Source organism: Cygnus atratus, chromosome 3 (genome assembly GCF_013377495.2).
Source record: "Cygnus atratus isolate AKBS03 ecotype Queensland, Australia chromosome 3, CAtr_DNAZoo_HiC_assembly, whole genome shotgun sequence".
In the NCBI taxonomy this organism is placed as follows: domain Eukaryota; kingdom Metazoa; phylum Chordata; class Aves; order Anseriformes; family Anatidae; genus Cygnus; species Cygnus atratus.
Genome location: NC_066364.1, coordinates 68,685,878 through 68,709,314, shown reverse-complemented (window position 1 = coordinate 68,709,314; position 23,437 = coordinate 68,685,878).

Below are 23,437 nucleotides of genomic sequence, written 5' to 3'. Positions count from 1 at the left end.
TCTGAGAGCATTGTCCAGATGCTGACTTGTTGCTCTCCCTGGTTTCTGCCATGGGAGCTCGGTCTGGTGTCCCTGCCGCCGCCACTGGTGGCACCCACAAGATGTCCACCAGGAGGAGTGGGCCTGGCTCCACCTTGGCCAGCTGGGGCCTGCTCCCTCCCCATGGTAGCGGCAGGGTGCTGAGCGGCTCTGGATGGTGCTGGAACAAAAGGGGTGTCAATGAGAGGTGGGTCCGTCCAGAAGAGGTGTGTCTGAGAGGAAGGATGGAGATGGGAACTGACTGCCTGTAAGAGCGAGAGGCAGGGAGCAGTGTGCATATGGGAGAGAGGAGGGGAAACGAAGGGAGAGGGAGCTTGAGGTCAAGGAAGAAAAAGTGGAACAGAGTACAGGCAAGTGATATTAGTTACAATAAAAGACCAAACAGAAAACTCAGCAAGAGCTGGAGAGCATAAAATGAGGTGTGGCTGGGGAAAACGAAGATTAAAACCATGGAAATAAAGTAAGAACAACTAGGGCTGCAGGAAGAGTGGAAGGTAATACATTAACCAGAGAAAGTGCACACTCATTTACTAGCATATATCAATGCTGTATTTATTTGGGTAACAGATACACATCAGGGTTGCTTAAAAGGATTGCATGGCTCTGGCCAGAGCACAGTGAGTGCTGGCTGTAATATGTGACAATAAATAATTATAGGTGGGAAGGGTAGAGTTACTAATTATTAAGATTTCCTGACCCTACTCGTTATAAGATGCTAGTTTCAGTTACTTACAACTGAGAAACCGTGACGGGCTGTAATTTTCCATACCGGTTGTCTGCCTCAGGCTGACTCTTTGACAAACAGCATTTCAAGAAGACTGGGACAAGACTGGGAGCTCGCAGCAGATGGAAACAGGGACATGCTACAAAAGAGGAGCATAGAGGCATCACTTGTGTGCCTACGGACAAAATCCAGAAGACCAAAGCCCAGCTGGAGCACAGACTTGAGGCAGACTTTAAGGGTATCAAGAAGAAATCCTGCAGGTATGTTAGCTGATGAAAGAAATTCAGGGTAAGTATGGGTCTGCTCACAGATCAGGGAGACAACTTAGCCATGCCTGACACAAGAAAGGCTGAGGTGCTCAAGTACTCAAAGAACAGTCACAGCAATGATGGACCCAAAAACCCCTTTTAGTAGTGCTGGCCCATGTAGCAAGGGGCAATGCCCAAAGGCTGTTCAGGAGGAACCTGAGGAACAAAGGGAGTACTGCAGCACAGGAAAAGTGTCAGAGAGGCTCTGGAGGTTTTTGGGACTGAGTTAGACAAAGCCATGACTGACCTGATGTGGCTTTGGTGATAGCCCTGCTGTGCGTGGGAGGGCGGCCTTTGGTTCTGTGGTGCTGCTGAAGTTGTTGCTGTGACTATGCCAGAAAAAAGTCCAGTTACTTTCTGAAGTCACTTTTTGAAGTGACTTTTTGATATGAGAAGTGTTAGTATCTCTGTAGTCCAGCTTTGAGAGGCGAAAGAGGTTGAATATTATTAGGTCATGGGTAGAGGACCTAAAGCACTGTCCATCAAAGCAGCCTTTACTCCTTAGCCCACAGTGAGAACCCAAGGTTTTCTCTTTTGCTGTTCCTCTGCAGTCAGGAGACATGTTCGAAAGCCTCGGGCAAAATGTCCCATCTTCCCTGGTGCCAGAGATGATGAAACAAACCAGGCTCAGCTCCTAGTCATGCTTCTGTTTCGAGTGGCAGCAGTCAACTGTGTGTCTGAACTCTGGGTGTTTGCACATATTTTTCCCCATTTGACATGTGAATGTTTCTGACATGCTCAGAGATCTGATAGGGATGACAGCCTTGAAAAGAACTGGAGAAAACGACTAATTCTTCCTTCAGAGCAGGTATTAAATTTTGCTCCATACAGAAATATAAAGGGAAAAACAATATATTGTATAACCGCTAAGTGAAACCCAGCTGCTCCACACAGTAAAGAAGGCAACAGTCCTTTGGAGAAAAAAAAAAAAAAAGGGGGGGGGGGGACATTACAAAGACCATACTAAAAGAGAGGACCTGCCAGAACTGATGTCTTTTTCTGCCCAAGATTTGCTCACCCATGCTGTGCTCAGTTCAGGCAGGTCTGAGCAGGAAGGATCTCTGCAGCAGCCTTTCAGGCCAGGGTCTCCTTTGCCCCTGACACCAGGGGAAGAGCATCTTGCTAGCAATGCAGTGGTACATTTGTAGCCCCCCCTTTTAATTTAGCAGGCAGTCGGTATGTGGGAAGTGGGTACAGGCAGACAGCCACTGTATCCGTGTATCTTTTATCTGCAGGATAGCAATGTTAGTGATGCAATTACAGGAATTCAGAGATGTGGTTTTGAATGCAATGTTTGAGAGACACTGAGCCTAGCAGAACAAGCTCCAGACCTGGAGGCTAGCACAGAACAGGGAACACAGACTTGCCACCTCCCAGAGTACCACTCGTGCCCTCCCCACAGGAAGGAAAATCCTTACATGGCTTTAAAGTCAGGAACCAGGGCAGGAGAAAATGTGCAGTTCTTGCAGTGCAGGATTATCACCAGGGGAGTCCCTGGGAATCTGTGCAGTTCAGCAGATTTATATGTGACCTGTAAAAGAGGGTCAGCTACGAGCTGCCAAAATTTGCTGATGGCCTTAAATTGTTCGTATTAGTAAGGAGCAGGAAACCAGCTGTGAAGACATGCAGAAGTGGGTGCCAAAAGTTCAAGGGATACTGAAGTTCAAAGGAGGGGAACCACTGGTTACTAAAAAAAAGATAAACTCTGATTTGGGACAAGCCCGAGTTGGAACAAGTGAAGAAGTGGGACTGTCTTAGGGAGAAGAATCATACGTGCTTGTCTTATTCCTGTTTTTTCCCTAGGCATTTGCTTATGGTGACTGCCAGGGAGGGGTTCCTGGGCCAGGTGGCTGTTGGTCTGATCCAGTCGGTCAGATCTTACCTCCTGGAGAGAGCAGTTCAAGGGACAGGGCTGTAGGCCTGTTGCAACTTGCCATCTCACTGTACTGTGTGAATTTCTCATGCAAAACGATGAACTGGTTAAAGAACTGTGCTAAATATTTTTAAAATTATGTTTTGAATTGCTATTTTGAAATGTCTTAACTAGGTCTAAATGTTCCTGATCCTCTTAAAAGCACATCTGTGTCCAACACTCATTTCATGACAAAACAAGCTGCATGGCCCTCGTTCCAATGTTATGTAGGCAGCAAATATGGTACTTTTACTGCAAATACTACTTGGTAAAACAACAGTTTGTGCTCTGACCTTCATTAGACTGTGTTTTCCTAGACTTTTCCTTGGGGGCTGGATGATGAGTGTTCACAGTCCTTGTGTTGTCTCCTTGTTTGAGAGTGAGAATGGGGAGTGCTAATAAAGGAGATTTTTCTTCACCTGCTGTATCCTCTTGGTTTTTCTTCAGTATGGAGAAGAACCTGTTCCTAAGCCAAAAGAGGCCATTTTTGCTCCATGAAAAGAAACAACATGAGCCCTCCTATAAGCACTGTGAAGGGGAACTCAACAGCCCCTTCGTCTCACTCCAAAAACTGTCAGGTTTCCTGTTGGTTGTAGTAAAGTCAATCCAGCAAAAACTAAACTCAGAGTGAGGCTACAGCTCAGGATGATTTTAGAAGACAGTAAGAATCTTCACTAAGTTTTTGTGATGGACGTACAGCTGATGCAAGGCAGTCAGAAATGGTCAGGTGTAATGAGGAGGTATTGGAAGAACAGGCTTAAATAGCTGTACTGGAAGGAGTACTTGGAGGTCATTTAATCCAACTGCCTGCTGAAAGCAGAGTGAATTTCAAAGTTAAGTCTGGTTGCTCGGGGCCTATTTGTGATTCATTGACTGCTTTGTGCAATTTGTCTTTCCAGGCTCAGCCCTGGCAAGTCCCAGTGCAATGATCTGTGGATCACTATGTCTTAGTCTTGGTTGTGAAGAAGTCATGAATGTTGCAAGGCTGGATATTTTTCTTGTATTCACTCACATTACCTGCTTTTCACTGGGGCTGGGATGTTGCCAATTCACTCAAGATGTTGGGATAAAGGGACAATTATGCTGCCTGTTGGAGTTGGGAGAGTCAATGACAAACACGTACTATGAGCTGACTATCTGCGACACTTGAGCTTGTTCTCTCTGAGAAGTGATTGAGTAAGACTGATCCCAATTGCATTGTGCAAGGCCAGGGAAAGTTAACAGCCTTTCCTGTCCATGGGAGCTGGTTGCTGCCCAGCCACTGGATGGAACTAGGACTCTCACTGGATCCAGACTGATTGCCCTGAGTGTTTTCTCTGTTTGCCTTGAAATTGTCATCCCTAATAGAAATAACCTTGGGCCTTGCAGTCTCTGTAGGTGAAACTCCTTAGAAAGCTGAAAAGGCCAGACTTTGCCCCATCTGGATCATTAGCAAGCTCCATTGCTGTTGTGGTGGCCCCTACTTCCAAAGGTAGGTTTGTTTTGTAAGCGAGCGAAGGTGTATGTGTGGGCAGGATTGAGTGGCTGTTCAAAGGCAGTGAACACATGACTGTATCTTAAACACTTCTTTTGGCTGCTTTCTGCACAGTGCGTGGAACAGGATGAAGAAGCACGATGAAATCCAAGCACCTTTGTCATGATGTTTTTCTCCCCAGTCCCATAACATGGCCTCCCCACTGAGCTCCTTCAGCCTGTGCTGGTGAGCGCTCTCTTGCTGTGACCCAGTCTCCATGCTGCGTGCACTCTTTGGTCCTTCCTCATCACACATGAAGAAGCGCTTGATCCTTACAGGCCAGGCTCTGTAACAGTATGGGAACACTAAAAACACTAGGTCTGACCTTTTCTGCCTCCTAGTGTCAGAATTTCAGAGACTGCCATATTTCATGACCTGTAAACCCTTTTCTGGGGAGTGAACATGAGACAGCTCGGGAGGCCTGAGGCTCTGGTCTTCTAATCCTGAGTGCTAGCAGGGTGCTGGGCTTGCACAGCCAGGTCATGGCTGTGGATCTTGTGTGGCTGAGGGTGGTGGCAGGACAGCGTCCAGTCTGCTGCTGGCAGCTCCGGGCTTCATTTTGCTGCAGTGGCTCAGCCAAGAGCTCACGGGCTGGCGTTAGTATCTGCAAGCTTGCTGCCACCTGCTCCTGGAATGAAAACTTAATATGCTTGTGCTCTGACCAAATTATGCTGTACTCTAATTCCTGAAGAAAATGTTGATAAGAGTGCTTTTGAGAAAGGCTTTTTAATATCCTTTGCAAATGACTAAAGGAATTCCAATTAGACCTTACATGTCATTTTCATTTCCCTTGCCATTGCTGTCTAATTCTAAAAAATGCTCCCATTTCTACTGCTTTCATGTATCATCTGCTCTTCCTATTTGTCCACCGGGCCATAATCCTGGTGGGTGACATGACAGCTATTTCCATGGCAAGAGCATTACAAATTCTAATAATATCTTTCACTGAAGTAGCACTTTTATCCTTGGTAGAGCTGTGCAAAATGAAGTTTGATATACATACTTTCACTACTTTGTGTGGTTTTGTAATCTCACATCTTGCAGCTTCTGGTTAGAATATTTCACTTAACTTGGAGAAAAAAACAAAAACACAACTTTTTTTTTTTCCTTTGTGCTTTTGATTCAAAAAAAAGTCTCTCTGGTATAAAAGTAGGATTTATCTAGTTTTTGGATGGGAAATAAGTCTATTCAGTGTTTAAAAATAATAAGGAAGTGTTCCTATGTGCTAAAATAGGCTTATTTTGCTTTGTGTAACAAAAAGTAAAACCCAAATTGACCCCTCTGAGTTTTAGCCAGTTGGCTTTGCATTTCATTACTGCTATCCCATGCATCTTCACTCTGAAAAGGTCAAAAAACCATTTTTGCTCTGAAGCTTTTACATTAAATACTTGTTTCATCTGCCACTGAAAGAAACACGACAATTTTTTAATTTTTTTTGGAAGAAATGTGGCCAGTGCTCAACACGGTGCTGCAGCATTACAGGGTGGTTTATGGGATGCAGTGGCGGGAGCACAATGCCCAAGCGTAGTGGCAGGGAGGGCTTGTGTGGGCAGAATGCTAATGAGTCGGTGTGCAGTTTTCCCAAGATACAAAGGTTAACTTCTCTTGGCTCTGAGGACAATGAACAAGAGATCTTCTGCTTCCTCTCCAAATATCTTGGCTTTCGAACAGCACAGATGCAGAGGGAAGGGTGCTGCTGAACCACTACCACCATTTTGGTTTTTGTTTTCTTTCTATTTTTTTCAGTACCTGTGATTTTTTTGTCCTTGCTAATGAAAAATATGCCCGTGAAATGAAGGATGAAAAACTATCCAATGACTTCTTTGGATGGTGGCTTAGGGCAAAAATGATATTTCCTAGACTCCTCTAATTAGGTCTTTATTCTATTCAGTGCCTGAATATGTGTTATTTGAATTGCAAAACTCCTATCGAGGCTATAGCTCATCTATTGAAACTCTTTGCTGTTATGTTTGTTCTTGTACATACAGGGCCCACCCTCGGCCAGATTCGTGTTTAATTGATGTTGATTGGGAATAATTTCACAGAAGTCAGAAGACTGATGCTGCAATATAGTTCAAAGGAGGACTTAGTCCCTTTGTGCATTGCTATATTAATTATAATATGCCTTCTCGGAAGCTGAGAATATAATCTGAGTCAGTAAAATGTCCAGTGAGTCACTGCCTCATAGGCCCAGCAACTTTCCAGGGGTGGCTGTGCAATTTATATTTTATCCCCAGAGAATATGTGAGCTCAGTCATACTCAAACCAAAAGCACTTGCATATTTAGTCCATATTTAAGTCCACTTTTATTAATCCATATTTAAGTATAGATTGTGTTGTATTCTGTCGCATTACATCATTTGAAGGAAAACTTTTATTTTTAGCTGTCCTATATTTTGCAATGTATGGCTCTGTGTATCCCATAATGGGGCTATTCCACAAGGTATAAGTACAAGCTTCTTTGTAAGGACACCCACAAAAGACACCAGTCAATAAAGTGCCCCAAATGTAAAATGAATGCTCCATGAAATTCTGGGAGAAATCCCAGCAGGATCTTTCTGCAGCTCTCACTGGCCTTGGAGACAGACTGCAAAAAAAAAAAAAAGAAAGACACAGTATAGGAGGGTGTGTTACAATGCACTGTGGCACTAGACGATGTCCTTGATCATGCAGAAGAGCATTTTTGTATGGAAAACCAATGCATTTTCAAATTTGTATTGTATTTGGAAGGAACATGCAGAAACTGTAGCTGCGTGAAAAAGCAAGGCAAATTAGATTACATGCTCTTCAGCAAGAGTGTCTCCTTTTGATTCTTTTGTGTAGATGTTAAACACCTCTGAAAGCACAGAAGTTATCCTACGAAGCCCTCAGTCACTGTGTACCGGAAATTAGGGCTTTGAAGGACATTTAATTATGAGGTTAGAAATAATTATCTCTAATATTCTATTTGAGATGTTCAGTTCATGCCTAAAACAACATACAATGTAAAAGAGACTACAAACCTCATGGCAAAGAATTTGGGGCTAAAAAAAAAAAAAAGTGTAGCATATAACACCCTTGATCACAAGGTTATAAAACCTGCTGGAAAGGAATAATCAAAACTCCAATTTTAAAACTCAGAACATTCTAGGGTTCCCCAAGGGTTTGGGGATATTTTTCACCATTTTTTTCACTGCTCAGAAAAGTTGATTTCTGCCAGGAGGTGTGTACTGGGGGCAGCCCAAAAAGAATGCACCAAGACCAGAGCCTTTGGCTGCTTTTTCACTCCTATTTCCATTTTCCCTGCTATCACAAGACATTTTTTTTTTTCTTAGCAGCTGGCTTTGCATCAAGTTGATCAAGATGAATCTCTCTGCTATGAAAAAAAAAAGAATCTTTAATTCTTATTACTCCTTATTTTCCTCAGCGGAAGTAACATCTATTGTATACTATAACTAGCTGTGCCAAGGCATGTCTCTGTTTCCAGCTTGGGATCCTTTCTCTGCTGTTCTAGGCCAAATCTGACATTCCTGAGGCCCTCAATTCAGTTGCCTAAACAACAGCCAGCTAATGCTGCTTGAGTGCCTGCGGGTTTCTAGCAGGTCTCACAGCACTGGCAGAGGTGTCATGGAGCCCAGTAGTGACCTGCATGCCACCGAAGGGCAGCTGGAGCAGGGTGGGTAAACCTGGGTTACTTTAAAAGCGGTAGGTGAGCAGCTTGAGGTTGCAGCAAGCAGGGGAATTGATGCTGGTGAGGATTTGGTTTTGAATTTCTCAGGTTAGCATGGCCCCTCATCCTCAGCTGGGTGCTGCCTAGCTTAACACGGGCACAGTAAGGTATAGAGCGAGCACATTAATCAAAGGAGAGAAGCTAAATTTCAATAAGCTTTCAAACCCAAACAGACCTTAAGCTGAAGGTGCAGGAAGAAGGCCAGGAAGAGAGTGGCGGCTCCCCATGAGACTGCACGGCCTGCACTGTGGGTGATCACCTCCTGGAGCAAGCAAGTGGATGACACTGGATGGGTGAGTGAACTGCGTCGTGACCTGACTGCCACGCACAAAGGTAGGGGACCTCGCCAGAGGACTGTTCACCAGGGATGCTAGGGGAAGCTGGTGGTTGTGGTCCCCACTGGAATCAGTAAATGGATGTTATGGGGCCTGCCTTCAGGTTGGGAGGCAGGAGGCTGCTATCCCAGACCTCTGCGGTAATGCTGCCTGAAATAGTGCCAGGGCCATAAACAGGGCCTGGGAGGCAGGCAAAGAGCCAGTGCCCCAATGCACAGGCACAGAGGTAGTATTAAAGCATTTGGGGAAATTAGGAAGCTCCTGGGATAAGAGGGACCTGTACAGCCTGTATGGATGTACCACGGCTAAAATGAAGCCAAGCCGTGCACCTCTGAAAGGGCAAAAGGGAGAGGAAAAAAAGGAAAACAGTTCAATTGAAATAAACAAGGAAAATGAGACTGCCTGTGGTCACCCTTGGGCAGCAGTGCTGAGCAACAGAGCTTGGGAACACATGCATGTGCCTTTACAGCAGTTCCTTGTGCCTAAAAAATAGGAAGGGCATGTGAGAATGCCTGGGTTCAAATGGCAGTCCTGAAGCCCAGGGACACAGTGGGAGGAGGATAATCAGTGGGATATGGTGTTGCCAGGCTACCAACCTTGCAGGGATGAGAAAACAGGACATATTGGCGGGGGAGTGCCACTGTATTTGAAGGATAATACTGAGTGTAACAGCATAAAAATGCTCCAAGAAAAAGAGGTGTGCTATGAAATACCAAGTAACAAGGCGTCGTGGTAGGATCATACTGATGGTCCCCTTTGGGATGAGGACCAGTAATCGTAAACTGACCATGAAATGTTACACGAGGTGGGAGGAGATGCAGTTGTAAGACAGACAGCAAAGTGGGTAGTTGTAACCTCCGTCTATAGTTTGGATCGATGCTCTGTTAGGGCAAGGTGTAGAGGTAAACATTTTTCGCATTCTGTGTGGCTGTGTCCTGGAACAACCTGCAAGAGAAGGTGCTGATCTGTACTTGGTCCCAAGTGGTGCATGGGACTCACTTCAAGAGGTATTCCTGAGAGAGCTGCTCTATAGCAGCTGTCTAAACATGATTAAATTTCAGGGACGATAAGCCAAATGAATTCAGAACATGAATATTCAATTTTAAGAAAGGCAACTTAGTAAAAATGTGGCTTTTTCTTTTTTTACTTTCAAAAAAAGAACAAAACCACCTTGAAAGCAGTAGTCTAGGAAGTGAGAAAATTGGAGGCTTCTCAAAAGTGCTGTGTTAGAAGCTTAGGTAAATTTTGCAATGAAATTAAAAAAAAAGAACATAAGTCTAGCAAAATGCCTTCATGGGTTAATAGAAGAGTCAAGGCTATCATAAGGGGAGGTTCAGTATTAAAAAATGGAAACATGGTTCAAATGAAGAGAGAATAATTTATGGCAGGTCAATAATAAACAGGCAATTAGGAGGACTAAAAAACTCTCCCCCAAAGAACTACTTAAAGAGAGCCTTACAAAGGATACTTGAGCTGCTGGTAAAGAGTACTTCAGCTGCACTGGAACTGGGATGCCAGACACGGAGTTGGTGGGACCACTTGCTGGCCAAAGGTGAAAGGTGCTCTCAGTGCTTCTATGTGCTCAGTGCTCTGTACCTGAGAACCTCAGTGTATTTGTATTGGCCTTCTCTGCTGCTGAGGAGATTCCTACAACCAACATTTTCTTCACAGCAGGAAGGTCAGGAGACCTAGATCGGGTTAGACCAAGCAGGTAAGTTAGTAAGTCCCTGGGTCTAGATAGCATGCAGCATGGGCTTCTGAAGTAACTCCGCGGTGAAATTACTGAGCTTATGCCTGTGCAACTCATCGTTGCAAGTGGCCACAGCCAGCAGACTAGTGGATTACCACTGTAATTCCTACCTACAAGATTGGGCTAGAAAGGATGCAGGGGAGCACAGAGCAGAGCTATTTCCACCCCTGGCCAGACAGCGTAAGAAAGAGCAAGGTCAATGAAAGCATGGATAAACACAGTCGGCTTGGAAAGTCTCCATCTCTGCAGTGAGATCCTGCCTTGCTTTTCTTCTCAGGTTTTATACGTGCATCAAAGAACATGGACTGGGGGCTCTAGCTGGCGTATTGCAGCATGGATGTTCCAGATTCGGCGTGCTGACCTAGGTGGACCATCGCTCTAATCTACTGGGGCATTTCTTTGGTCCCGGACACAAGATTTAAATCCTTGTGACTCTTCACAAGTAGAATGAAGTCGATGATTCAGTGCATGGTGTAAAGTGAAGAGCTGCTGTGGGTTGGTGATATGATGCTGCAGTCTGTCTTCTTTAGTGTCTACCTGCTCATAAAGCAGATAAATGTTTGTTCTTGCTCCCCTCCTTTTTGTGCTTTCTAATGACAGTGTGCAGAGGAGAAACTAGATCTCTTTCCTGCAAATTTACAGCTCATTTCCCCAGACTGGCAAATCACCAAATGTAATTTGCCTGTTGCTAACAGATCACAGAGATGTCCCAGCAAAAGTGAACTCACAGATTAGTCAGAGCAGGATGTGGTGTTAATGAGGGTTTAGTTACCCAGACACTTGTTGAAAATAAAAGATGACAGGTCACAGATGGTTCATCCAGTTTTTAATGTGTGGGGGAAAGTTTTTATACAGAGGTGGCGAAAGCAACCGTGATGGAAAGTCCTTGCAGATTTATTTCTAACTAGGAGGGAGAAATGACAATTTCATTGTGGAGAGCAATTTATGTTATGGTGAGCATGGAATGACACAGTTCACAGTCCTCTGGAAGACAGAACAGTCAGGGAGGGTCCTAGACAACTGGAAAATGACAAGTGTGATGATTAACAATTAAAAAAAAGGGGGGGGGGGCAGAACAGGAGGAGAATTATTTGTAACCAGTAACTTCATTTAAAAAAAAAAACTGAAACAGTTAAATGGTATTATTATAGGCACTCTTGAGGAAACAAGGAAGTCTGTAGCATCCATTATGAATCTGTCAAGAACAAAGTGTGCTAAGCCAATATAAAATCTTTTTACAAAATGGTAACACGTATTACAGGTAGGAAAGAATCAGCAGGAGCTGGCATTTGACATTATCTCAGATACTGTAATAAGTAGCTAGGGAAAAATGGTCAAAATGAAATTGTTGTAGTGTAGGAGCAAAACTTATTGAATACCCATTCTGTCAGGTGGTGTCAATGGTTTGTAGCCAAAGTGGAAGGACAGATCAAGCAGGGTTTTGGGTGGTATGTATTGGGTTTTCTTCCTTTCAGGATCCAAAATGACCCTGGTAAATTGAAGAAATTGCTGGTAAACAAAAAGAGGGAGATCAATAGGAGCAGGTGCGAAGTACTGCCCTGAGATAGTTAATAAGTGGGAGCAATCAGTGTTTGCCAGGAGGCAATCAGTCAGCATGTGCAGAAGGTGATGCAGGTATGGGAAGGGAGGCCAGTGCCAAGGGAGCAGTCTCTAGGAAAGGTCTGGGGGCTACAAAGGAGCCCAGGCTGAACAGGAGCCAGCACATCCATGGGGAGAAGACAAAGCTGGCAGTCAGTGCGGGGAAGAAAGGGACACAGCAGGAACCAGCCAGCCACCTGCTGCTTGGTCTGAATTGGTCAGGTCTGGGCTAGGGCTTTGCAGCTCATTTTGGGCAGAAAGATTAAAGAAAAATGAGGAGCACCTGGGAGGATGAATGTGAAGAAATGGAGAATGATTTGGAGGGCTAGAAAATATCACCTGGTAGGCTGGAAGAAAGAGGTCAGCCAGTCTACAGCCAGGGGATGGAGAAGGTAGCTGTCTTTTTATGTGAAATGGTTGTAAGGAAGAAGAGAACAAAATATTTCCCTAATCATGGTGGCGAGGGCCAGAGTTAGTGGGTTTGACTGTACTGACAGCGTGGGAGAGATGATTCAATTTAGATGTTAGGATAATCTTTCTGGAATAAGGATAGTAAAGGGTTGGGATAGGTTCCAGAGTGGCAATGTTTTCAAGGCTTCATCATTGGAAGTGTTTAGGATTTAGCTAATCTGTCCTGGAAAAAAAATGAGGTACAATTAATCCTTCTGTGGGACAAAATCGTCCTGAAGTTCCATTTTCTTCCTGTACTGTGTTGTTCTGATTTAGTATTTTTAAATTCAGAACCTTTTCTGAACTGTTTTTCCTTCTTTTGTGCTTGCAATTGCCTTGAAGAATAGCTCATACTTAAATAGTTAAGGAACCGCAGTAATTTTCAGTATTGGTTTTCTAGGTGTCCCTTTCTGTTCTTAGGATTTTACCCTTCATATATTTTGACCCTCATCTCTTCTACCTACCCTTGCGCTCTGTTCTCCAGAGCCAGTATGTTTATTGGCAGGGAACTTCTCAGTTCCTGTACTTGTGCAGTCCCATTACCTCTCCTCAAGCACTCTGCTGCCCTCAGAGCTATCCTGGCCAAGCAGTGGAGCAAGCCAATATGAACAGTCAGTGATGATGGGCAGATCTTTATGTTATCCATAACCAGGACTGTAGCTTAGCTGTTTATACATCTAACTTTTCTTCTGCTCAGACATAAACATGGCAAAGGCTGTTGTTTGTGCATCAGTTTATTCCCAAGGTGATATTTTTCCTTTGTTAACTGGCATATGCCCACCCACTCTCCCTGTCCTTCTTATCAGGAGAAGCTGGTCAACGTGTTCATCTCCTGCAGGTAAGTGCTAAGTTTTCCATAAGTCTTGCTGTTATGAGGTAGTATGGTGGAGTATCTGTAGCCTTTTCCATCACCATAACCTGGATTTTTTTGTCTGGGAAAGTTGTCTCTAAATCTCTATCCATTTGGTTCTGCTGGGGCTTATGAAAAAGGCTTTCAGCCGTGAGACACAGGTAACATGTTAAAGTTTCAGATGGACTATCAAAAAGCCATGGAAGGGTGTCTTGCCACTCAGACTTTGCCTTTTCTACTTAAAGGATGAAATATGAGTGGGACTGATGCTCGTGAGTAGAAAGTGCAGCAGCTCCAGGGGAGGATGAGCAGACAGCTGGGCAGAGTGTAATCAGAAGTAATTTTTGATCTGCTAAAGGCCATGAAAAATCTTGCCTCTGTCCTGAATGTAAATTCATGAGGAGGTTACCCTATCACCAGAAAACCCCTCCTCTGGAGCCGTTGTGGGCAGCATTCCCCATTAGGCTTGGAGTGGCTGGTCAGGTACACTGCTGTTGTTTTGGTGGAGCAGCTTTTTTTGAAAGGTGTGTGTGGGCTGGAAAGGGGTTTTATTCTCCACTTGGTACCTCTGTGGAGCAGCTACTACAGGAGGCAGGCCAAAACATTCAGCAGAGCAGCTCTGAATGGAGAAAGGGCTCTGATGTAGATATATGGCTGCATCTGCTTAGTCTTCACGCTGCAGTGGTAATGTTCATCAGGGAGCGTGAACTGGCTCAGCAGATGCTGTTGTCGTGGAGAGAGCATTAACACCGATGCCCTCTTATTTCTAGCTTAGATCAATGATTTCAGTAATAAGGGAGGAATCGGTGCTTACCTATTGATATTCTGCTGCGGAGAGAAGCATGAAAGACAAGATGATAGAGCTTGATGGGCAGTGACATTCATTTTCCCTAGTAAATGCAAATTAATTATATTCCTCACCCAAAGGCAAACTAAGAGATGAGGTGCCTGAGGGAAGTTCTTGTCCCCTTGCACCCCAGGGTGCACAGACAACAAGTTGCAAAGAACCTGAGCACCCGGGCTGCTGCTGGCGGGGATGGGGAACTGTGGTGTGGGGCCAGGGTGGGGTGGACATGTTGATGGAGCTGGGGAGATGGGAGCAGAGAGGCCGGATTGCTGTGAGCTACTGTGGAAGGGGGTAGGGCTTTTCTGTGCTCTTCTGGCTGTTTCTGGCTCTGGGGGAGCATGGCAGTCAGAGTCAGCGGAGATTAAATCACTGCATCCTAGGATCACCGAGGAGCATTTGAAGTGAGTTCTGAAATCCTTATACAGAGCGCAGCTGGCATCAAAATGTCTGTGTTTGGGGAAACAAGAATTATTTCTGTGTTGCTTAGTTCTCTGTGACAGGGATTTTGCTTGCTTAGGTCTTAAAAATAAACAATTCCCCTCGCTTTGAACAGCATCATTTTAGCATAATGTATTTCCCTCCACATAACCCTATTGCTCAACGAGCAGCTCTTCTTTCACAGGTGACATTTTAAGTTTACTGTGCAAGAGGCATGTTATGGCATTTTCCCCTCTGATGTTCATGATTTAATAAGATTTAAATTGACTTGGTAAACCATTCTGTGGACTTTTCAGCACTGAAGCCTCCTATTTTATTTTTTTTTTGTCTTGAGAGGGGAAATACCCCAGATCACTCATGCATTATAACAAGATGTTCATTCAATGATTTCAGGCAAGCAAGTGCCCCTGTTCTGTGCTCTTGCTTTGATTAGCACCTACAACAATGCTTCTGTGCATGAATGCGTTACGTCTTCCTCTAGCCCTTGAGAGTCTAACGTTGCTCAGGCAGTGCTGTAAGAAAGCACTGGACCTCTTCTTTCAATGTGTGCACTGAACTAGATGGCAGTGATTTACAGCATGCCTTAGAAAAAGTAAGAAGCCAAGGGACTCTGTGGATTGCATTCATAAAACTGCTGGACTGGCACTTCGTGGTGCTCCCTTCTGGGGAGTTTCCATTGCAGCTCCAGGCATTACCCTTGCTGCTGCAGATGTCATCCTGTGTGATTTAACTGGATCTGCTCCTACGCCAGGCTGAAATCTGCCTGTTAGAAAGGAGACAGGCTTCAGAGTTCAGATCTGAATCCAGCCCCCTTCTCCCCTCTGAGCAGGGGCTGATGCAGGGAATGGGGGCACGCAGCAAAAAAAGGCTCTGTACAACAGGGGAGGGACCTGTGTGCTGTGTGGGCGGGTAAGAAGGAAGCAGAAACAGCCACTGATCTTGCGTGGGGATTGATGCATATCCAGAACTCTCTGATCATTGACCTTGAGATGCACCGAAGGAGCCTTGCGGCTTTTTCTTCAGAGGAGATCGCATAGCTGGGTAAATGGGCAGTACTATTTCCGTGCATATTTCATTGCATCCAGACAGATGAACGGTGCAGCAGCTTCTATCAACTTATAAACTTTGAATCATTTCATGTGGTTTATCACCTTGTTGGTTGTCTTTAGCCTCTCCCTTTCAAGTCCCTGTATCTTACTTATTTCTCCACTAAATGCTCTGCTGCACTTCCCAACTGAGTTGTTGGCCAGTTCACTGCATTTTTCATGATAACAAGAACAGTGTTTTAGACTAAAATATATGCACTGAAACCGTGTGAGCTATATATTGAGTTGATGACTGCTAAATAATTGAGGCTGCACTACCCTGCATAGTTAGTGTGAGTTATTCCAAATTCTGCACAGCCAACCGAATGCTATGCTTCAGGCTGAACTTGGTGCAGAACGTGCGTGATAGACAATGGCATTATTAGAGCAATTAAATGCTAGTAATAGACTGGCAGCTTAATTATGGTTGCTGGTTGCTCTTAAAAAAAAAAAAAAAAAGAAAATAAGTGACTTATTTTGGATGGAAATGCCTGCCTAACAACACTTTCTAGCTTCTTGCAGATCTTGAAATCGGAGCTGCAAGGCAGGAAAGTGTGTGTGGCAGAGTGTTGCTCGGGCACCTTGCCTACAGGCTTCTGTTAGTGTTTTTTGCTTTGACATCTGGAGCAAGCACGGGCTGGAGCCACTGGAGCTCTGTGGCAGCTGTGCTGTGGTGCTCTGGCAGGGCACTCAGATGCTCTGTCATTTTGCTTGTTTGGCTGGTAAGCTTTTGGTGTATTTTTGTGAATTGATTCATATCAGATACTGTGTGTGAGCACGAGGCTTGAGTGTGAAGGGAGACTTGCATGAAGCATCCAGAGGTGTGCTTTCTGTGGATTCTTTAAGAATACATCCATTCAAAATTGAGTGTGAGGCTGTTTTGTGGACCCATGATTCACATGGGGATCCACTGGCTCCTATATTCAGCTGCATCCTTCTTAAATCCTCTGCCTCCTTCTGCACCATCCTCTTCCTTGCCAGCTTTAAGGACCTGAGACAGATCAGTTTCTGGCAGGAATAACCAGGTTCTTCTGGGAAGCTACCAGCAACACTGCATTTCTCAATGCAGCCAGTAGTGAAAGTGTGTTACATGCGGATCTAAATTTGAAAGCAGTTACTTTCACTCTGTTCTTAAACAGTCCTTGTGTAAGACCATTTATTGCTTTTCATGACTTCAATTAAAGCAATAGTCAAGTGTTGCAAAACCCGAAGGACTAAGGTGCTGCACCTCAGGGGAAGGCTAACGGGCTATGTCAGGCACTGAGCTATACACACTGTCCCGGACAGCTCTGAATGAAATCTCTGTTTGCCTAATCTTCATCCATTTTTTCCTCTTAATGTGAAAACATTGGGTTCCTGCTGCACTACCTAGCTTGGATTTCTCCTTTCTTCACTTATGTCAGTTACTATGGGAACTGCTAATGGGAGAAAATTTGGTGCTTTCTGCCAATACGATATGAAGTCATTTCAAAAGTTATGTTCTCGTTATGCATAGAATATCTTGGTTACTGAAGAATGGATATATATGAGGACTGTTGTGTGAACAGCTTGTAAATTACAAGTATGTGGAGCGTTGCTCTTGCCTTCAGTATACCAGAGGCTGACTGCCATCATAAGTGTACTAGTATTCTTGTATCGACACGTCTGCCATACAGTAGAGGGGTTTGTATATGAAGTCACACTTTACCTAAATCTAAAATACTTAAAAAATGCATATATATCATTTAGTTAGCCATGACTGGCATTTTCAGGGTACAGTAACAAATCCTTTCAAATTTCAAAGACATCTGGCATCTGAGTCTCTTCACATATAGTATTTTAAGTAAGTTTCTCCCATCGTAAACAGATTCGTGAACAGGAAGCAGACCACTACTACACATCTCCCAAGCATATTCAGACCTTATCCAATGGCTTTTTTTGACCAGAAGCAAGGCAAGAGAGAGATTCCCAACACATCTTATTAGTGAGGTGTGAATTGCTGTTACGTGGGGTCATTCACTGCATGGCACCAGGCAGCAGTTGAGGCTCTGAAATGAATTTTGTTTTATTTATTTTTTTTCAGTAGACATTGCAGACAATAGAGATTTCAAGTGCCATTTCTTGATCAGTGCTAAGATTTTGTTCATAGGTGCTGGTTTTACTATAGAGGGTAAGTTACATGGAAAGAGAGAAGGTGCTACCGGAATGAGTTCTCAGAGCAGCCCAACAACAAGGCTTTAGCAATTTGCTGGGACTGCTGGTAACTTGCATAGGAACTGTGGCTTCCAGGTGCCACCAGCAGGTCACCCTATGCAATGGGTAGAAAGCAGGGGACACAGCTCTGCAGCTGTTTGCCTGCCTTCTGCAGACCCACGTATCACTGTCACAAAGCAAGGTGCAACCCTCTGGCAGTGTCACCTTTGTTCAGGATCTGGGCGCTGACTTTGAATAAGGTGCAGGCTCATTGTGGGTGGAGGAAGAAGAGGCATGTGTTTTCAAGTGCTCTCAAAATTCAGCTTGCCCTGGGGATGTCTTAGATATTGGTTTCTGCTCTACGTTTTGCAAATGCTACCTACATGACTAAAAATTCCCCCTTCCCAATCCCAGAAATTGCATGTGCACAAAAAGAAGAGTAAGTAAAATTTGTACCCCTCCTTTTTTTTTTTTTTTTTTCTTGTATAACACTGGTATCAGAAAAGGTGTTTGGGAGCTCTGTTCCTTTCCAACTGACTGGAAAATATGTCAGCTTTACCTGCTCAGCCCTGTTTCAGTTCTGCATTGGTTATCTTCCTGACCTTTTCCAAGTTAGCATTTAGGTATTAGGAGGGTTTTTAAATCTTGCAGAGTCTCTCACCTTTATCCTCTCTTCTTCTGTCAGTTGTTTCAGGTGGGGGTGGCTAAGCCTACATGAGTGCTTTTTCTTCCTCAGACTAACCAAGGTAACCATAGAAGAAAAAGCTGAAAGTCCTGCAAAATGGTGTTAACTAGCTCAACACTCGGGGAGTGCAAGGTCCTGCAGGCCAGGCTGTGTGGGAAATGAAGAGTAACCAAGTTGCAGCAGGGGTCAGGATGACCCAACAGCCTGAGCTCACCACCATGAGGAGCAGGAGGCTGGGGGGGAAGACAGCCCCGCAGTGCCCCTGACATGGGGAATGCGCAGCTTCACCTGAGTACTGTGTGCGGTTCTGGGCACCACAGTACAAAAAGGACATGAAACTGTTGGAGAGTGTCCAGAGGAGGGCTATGAAGATGGTGAAGGGCCTAGAGGGGAAGACGTATGAAGAGTGGCTGAGGTCACTTGGCCTGTTCAGCCTGGAAAAGAGGAGGCTGAGGGGAGACCTCATTGTGGCCTACAGCTTTCTCACGAGGGGGAGTGGAGGGGCGGGTGCCGACCTATTCTCTTTAGTGACCAGGGATAGACCCGAGGGAATGGTGTCAAGCTCCAACATGGGAGGTTCAGGCTGGACATCAGGAAGAGGTTCTTCACTGAGAGGGCTGTCGCGCACTGGAACAGGCTCCCCAGGGACGCAGTCACGGCACCAAGCCTGTAAGAATTCAAGAAGCATTTGGACTGTGCACTTAGTCATATGGCCTGAATTTCTGGGTAGACCTGTGTGGAGCCAGGAGTTGGACTCGATGATCCTTGTGGGTCCCTTCCAACTCTGGATATACTATGATTCTGTGATTTCCTTGAACACCCCCAGGGATGGTGACTCGACCGCTTCCTCAGGCAACCCGTTCCAATGCCTGACCATTCTTTCTGAGAAGAAATGTCTCCTAATTTTTTAAATTGTTGAAGACTAGTGCTCTTTGTTCAGTTCTTTGTTTTAATTGTTGAAGACTAGGGGCATGACGTTTCCCTTTTTCCACTCACCAGGGACATCGTTCGACTGCCGGGACTTTTCAACTATGATGGAGAGAGGCTTGGCAACTACATCAGCCAGTTCCCTCGGGACCCTGGGATTCATGTCATCAGGTCCCATAGACTTGTACCTGTTTAGATTCATCAGGTGGTCTCGAACCTGTTCTTCACTTACAGTGGGTGGGACTTTGATCCCCCAGCCTCCATCTATGGGTTCAGGGAAATGAAAGACTTGGGAAGCCTGTCTACCAGTGCAGACGGAGGCAAAGAAGTTGTTGAGTACCTCAGCCTTCTTCATGTCTGTTGTTACCAATTATTCGGATATAGAAACTCACTCCTAATATAAGAAACTAGCCACCTATAATCGCTTACGCACTACTATTTTCACCCCTCAGTCTATTTTCACAAATGTTAAAGGTGCTTGGTGGCCCTCGGGGACTCCTCCTGTCACCCCAGCACAGCAGCCCAAAGGAAGCTGGGTCCTCTCTTGTGCTCTTCCTCGAGGCTCTGTGCAGAAGGGATGCCACCTCTCGCACAAGGGCTGGGGGATGGGAAAGAAGCACTCATGCAACCCCTGAGAATGGGCAACAGAGTTCTTTATTGCCGGGACACCCCGCAGGTAAGCCTGCGGGATGTCCATGGTGTTTGGTGGCTCCAAGTTAATGCTGGGGATGGATGCTGTGTGATGAGTAGGGCGCCCGCCGGGCACTCCTGAGATGCTGTTGGTGCGCTCGGATGGCAGAGAGCGAAGACGTGCAGGGGTAGTCGCAGGTCTGATCTGGCTGAGGTGGATCCAATTCCATTGGTTCCTCCACACCTTTTGGTGGATCCACCTCCATGGGCTCCACGGTGTTTGGCAGAAGGACAAGCCAGTCCTTGCCAGGGACTGCCCAAACGGGATGCCTTCCATCAGGAATGTTTTTGGGCCAGGCTGCCGAACCAGGGGGACGTTCAGTTCCACCCCTAGGTCCCATGCTGCTGTCCGGTTGACTTCCATCTGTGGGTCTCATGCTGCCGTCTGCATTACGGCCATGGCTGGGTTCCACACTGCGTCCTGGACTATGGGCATGCCTCTGCTCTACCTGGCTGTCTGCCTGATGCTCCTGCCATCGCCCCATGCCACCGTTGCACCAACGGGAAGGCCCAGGCCCCCTGTTGTTGTGTGGCTGAGGGGGCGGCCTGTTCCCCGCGTCATTGTGGTGCCAGCGGTAGCGCCTGTAAGTGTCTGTGGGCTGCGCGCCAGAGGTCCCTTGGGCACTGGTGTCTGTTGTGCCGCAGGCGCGATCCCTCTGCCCATGACACTTCTTCTTGTTAAGTGCCTTCCTGCTCGGTGCTTCCTTGGACTGCATCGCTGTCCTCACACTGAGGAGGCCTGCTGCTCGCCTTGCTGCTTCTGGACTTCTTCCTGCCGCAAAAGCTGGCTGTCAGAGTGCCTAGAAGCTCAGCGAGTGGTGGGCCAGCTGCAGGGGTCCTCTTTTATAGGGCCCGCAGCAAAGGCGGGGCAGTGGTGGCCACTGTGACCTCAGCAAGCCTCTGTGATGGAGTGGCCCATGCGTGGCCAAAGGCGGCCGTGTTGGGAGCAGCCTGGAAGAAGCCCTCACGTGGACAAGGAGAAGGGTTGGCGGGGCTGAGGGCCCCTTTTCTGGGGCTGGCTCCCCTGGGCCGTTTGGCTTGCCAGAGAGAAAGGCTGCCCCTCAGCCGTAGGGAATGTCCTTTACCTCCCACCTTGTGCCTTGGTTTATTTTTAACACTGTTTTTTAGGTAATTTCATTCTATTCTTTATGGAAAAGAACAGAAGCAAGGTGCATCTTCAGCCCTAATTCCCCTGTGGGCTTTGTGCTCTGAGTGAAGAATTTCTTCCTCACATCACATCTAATCTAAATCTCCCCTCCGTTTGTTCAAAGCCATTACTCCTCGTTCCATGGCTACACTCCCTGATAGAGTCCCTCTCCAGCTTTATCTTAGGCCACTCTTATGGGTTAGGTTAGGTGGCAAAACTGCAGGACCTTGCAAATTGCAGCCTTATCTACCTTATTCCACATGGCCTTTTCCAGCTCAGGCTCTAGCCTCTGATCAGCGTAACATAGAATCATAGAAATATTAAGGTTGGAAAAGACCTCCAGGATCATCTGGTCCAACCACCCCCCTACCACCAATGTCGCCCACTAAACCATGTCCCGAAGTACCAGGTCCAACCTTTCCTCTAACACCCCCAGGTATGGTGACTCCACCGCTTCCCTGGACAACCCATTCCAATGCCTGATCACTCTTTCTGAGAAGAAATGTCTCCTACTTGTTTTAATTGTTGAAGAGCAGTGCTTACAATGAGTCAAGGACTTTTCAGCTTCTCACACTGCCCTGTCAGTGAGGAGGCTGGGGGTGCAGGAGGAGCTGGGAGGGAACAGAAGCAGGACAGGTGACCCCAGCTGACCAAAGGGATATTCCATACCATGTGATGTGGTGTATCCTGATTTCGGCTAGGATAGAGTTGAATATCAGAAAAATAAAAACTGAGTAATTATGATAAAACAACACAGTGATAGATGGATAGTACACACAGATGATGGAGGCAGGGATAAAAAGTGATGGTAAAACAAATAGCGAGAAGCATAACTGGAAAAATGATAACACAATAAAATATTGGAATTGTTACCCGTTACCAGCTGGAACAGTTACCACTGTGGCAGGCTCCAGCGTAGCCTTATCATGATCATCCTGGGAACTTTTATTCAGGAAAGTGCTTTACTTTTTAAATTCAGTATTGCGTTAGTTCCCCCACTCAGCTCTAGAGCAGCACATGCTATTGCTGACCAGGAACTGCCTGGAACCACAACATGATCTCTCACTTTTTACACCCACTCAGCTTTGGGTGTAAAATAACCTCACAGGCGCCATGAGAAGAGCTGGGTCAAGGATCCATTTGCTTCCTTGCCTATGTATAGTCAAACAGAGACAAGCAGCCCTTCAGAGCTTGCTCTTTCACTCTTCATCTCTTTCTGTTCTGCCTACCATGAAACAGTGACACTACTGAGGTTTTTCCAAAGCCTTTTGTTTTGACGTGGAAAGCCCTGTTCCCAATCTGCCTGCATTTCTGGGGAGCCCTGGCAGCCCAGGCTGCAGTGTTACTGCTGTGGCCATGGTCACTGATGCGCAATGAGGTGTCCTCCTCTGCTGTGCCTGCTGTGGCAGGGCTCCACCTAGGGCATCTCATTGCCTGAGAGACTGCAGTGGGACCGAGACCTTTGGACTTTATTCCTGCTTCATTCATGCAGAATGAGTGTAACCCAGACCCTGCATCTCATTTTCTGCTAATAAAAAGAAAATCTGAATTTTGCAAGAGCTAACCAAAGTCACAGTTTTATTTATGCACAAGCAGTTCCCCTTCCCCTCTCCTTTTGAGAATGCTTCCTACTGCAGTTCAGCACAGGGAATTTTCTCTTCTGAAGAAAGTCATTCCAAAGCACTAAAATCTTGAAGAGATACTTCATCTGCCCCGTTTATGGTAGGAGAAGATGTGCTCTCAGTGGGTGTTCTCCCACCGTGGGTAGTGATTGAGCAAATTCCGAGCCACGAGTTCTTTTATGACCCTGGCTTTGCCCAAATCTAGATAGTTTGAAGGGATCTTTCAAAAGAACTATGACATATGGTTTGCTTTTTATTATTATTATTGCATCTAATGCAGAGAAACTTGCTGTTGCTTGCCTCTGTTATTGACATAAAGCTGCAGTAGGGTTTTCTAAATGCATTGTCTTTCATTTATATATAGTAAGAATTAATTCTGATTGAATACTTTGCTTCACTGAACTGCAGATAAGATGAATGGGGAATTGCTAGCTAAAAAAGGGCTCACACAATGTGATTCAGACCTCTGTGTCCCTGGGCACTTGATCTATTGATGGGTTTTGTAATGCTGTTATCCTGCTGTTCTTGTTGCAGGATTTTACCTCACACTGCAGAGCATCCGCAGGAGAAAAAAGGGAGGAAGGACTGGTGGTGACCTAGTTTTCCACATGCATGCACACAAAGTATGTCCTGGA